Consider the following 2,277-nt stretch of genomic DNA (forward strand, 5'->3'; position numbering starts at 1 on the left):
GTGTAAAAACAGCCCCAACTCTACAGCTCAGCAATGGCACCAGACTTTACATCTCTGGTAAGTGTTTCTAAATCACATTTACAACTGACATATAACATGTATATATTTGTAACTATAAAATATCTAAAAACTAATTATGTTACTGCAATAGCCTAAATGTATGCGCTTAAATATCACTCTGTCAGAGGTTTTTAATCATATTTGGCATTAAAAACACAAAACTGATAAAAATGTTTCTATTCAAACAGAATCTGCCCAAGATCACAATCGAACAGAAAACGAAAATCAGCCACAACCAACATCTAAGATCAACAATATTATGAGGGTTGCGTCCTTCATATTGAACATTGTGCTGATTATCGCAATAATAGGTGAGATTTCTGTACAAATAGTACAAATAAACATGATAACGTGTTCAAAATGAATCTGCCCACTTATTTATAGTCATTTAAATTAAGTTTAGTCTATTCCTTTATGAAGAGTTACTATGAAATGTACTCAAGTACTGTTTTATAATGAATGGCTTTAGGTCTGTTGATACTCAAACTTAAGAAGCCCACAAAAAGTCGACAACATGTCGCACAGGTAAGACTTACATTGCTACATGATTCACTTGACATTTTAGTTCATGGAAGACATTTTTTCCAAAATTTCCAGCTAAAAATGCTAAAAAGTTCTGCACTGTAAAAGTGTTTTATTGTAAACAGGAGATAAAAAACATGAAAACACACCAACAATATCAAGATGAGGAACTGGAGCAGCTTTACAGCACAAATGATGAAGAGGTAAAACACATCTATAATTCAGCTTTCTTTATCACAGAAAAACTCAATTCTACGTGGACATTAGCAGCTAATTATTACTATTATTCTGTAGTTTTCTGAAGTGGAGTTTCGTCTGTCCCATTCGACCAACAACACTTTTGGAAAAAAGCCAAGACAAACATGATCAAGAGTGAATCCTCTCATACAGTCTAACAGAAATATATTCTGACAAATAATGAATAAAATATTATTATCTTGATTGTGTGTTTTAGGTTGACTGATGTTATAGATTGTTTACTTAAACATGAATGTAATGCAAATGTTTAAATAGGTCTATATTTTCACTGCTTCTCTTTGTTCTTGCCTTGATGAATAAAATAAATGTCTGTCTAATGTCTGGTTTTTGATTATTTTATGTAAAATCACAATGATGGAAAATGGCAAAAAGCAAACCCAAATAAGTATGTAGCTAGTGGCCTAAGATCATAATGTATTATAGGCTGCACACAAAAGTATTGGTTACATTTTTACTTACCTTAATGGATTAGTTCACCTAAAATAAAAATAAAAAATCATAATTCACATTTCCCCCGTGTTGATACAAACAGATGCAATGAAATCCAGGCAGACAAGCTATGATTATGTCAAAGATCAAATCTGAATAAGGAATACCACATTTATTAAGTAAAAATGTAAAATTTTAGAGACAAACAAATGAATCAACTAGGCTACATAATAGTTTATAATAAATTCCAAAGTACTGTACCTAACACATAAAGATTGTGAAGATCAGAGTAGGAAGGACAAAGGAAGTAAGACATTTGCAGAATGAAAAAAAAGAGAGGCATAATAAGTGAAGAGCAAAATAAGAGCAACGTATATAGGCTATACAGGAAACTTACATCCTCTTAAACATATGTTTTAGTCTGATAAGAAAAGGTCAAACAGGCTGATCCAGTATGACATAGTGTAACGGCTAGGTCTGCATGACTGGTCAAATGTCAAAGATAGATGAAACAGATAGCCTATACGAGGTGTTGTTTTGACACCTTTAAAATCTTGCATTAGGCCTATCTCATGTCTGCAGAGATGGAGTCAGACATATTCTGATACAAAGATACATCACCTAATCAATTCTGATTGAAAATACACACAATCGATCGTACAGCACATCAAAACAATCAAACATATCAGAGCATATGCCATATAGTAGAAAATATAGGCTATAAATGATTAAGGAACGAATAACATGTAAAAGATTAATAATCTATAAAGAATATAATTAATAAAAGACATTAATCAAAAGAACAAACTGAATACAAATAATTTCGCATGCATAGCTACACTACAAACCGTAACGTTACATGCATTTCTTCCGTCCATCACAAAAGCTAGCGACAAAGAGTTTCAAAGTGAAATCTAGACTCACGCGTCAACCGTGCGAGGCTCTCGTCCTCCTCTATCGCTGTCACTTTAAAGTCCCCATGAAATCAAAATTGACCCTATTTACTTT

The 2,277-nt window shown here is 32.6% G+C and overlaps 1 long non-coding RNA gene across 1 annotated transcript; it reads left to right on the forward strand.

Moving 5' to 3' along the window:
• On the forward strand, window positions 1-1,155 carry LOC308701790. The gene is made up of 5 exons (XR_014031510.1): window positions 1-57; window positions 249-371; window positions 530-585; window positions 708-785; window positions 877-1,155. It is a non-coding gene; the product is annotated as an uncharacterized lncRNA (long non-coding RNA).
• Window positions 1,156-2,277: the final 1,122 nt, after the last annotated feature.

Source organism: Scardinius erythrophthalmus (genome assembly GCF_964197995.2).
Source record: "Scardinius erythrophthalmus genome assembly, chromosome: 14".
In the NCBI taxonomy this organism is placed as follows: Eukaryota; Metazoa; Chordata; class Actinopteri; order Cypriniformes; family Leuciscidae; genus Scardinius; species Scardinius erythrophthalmus.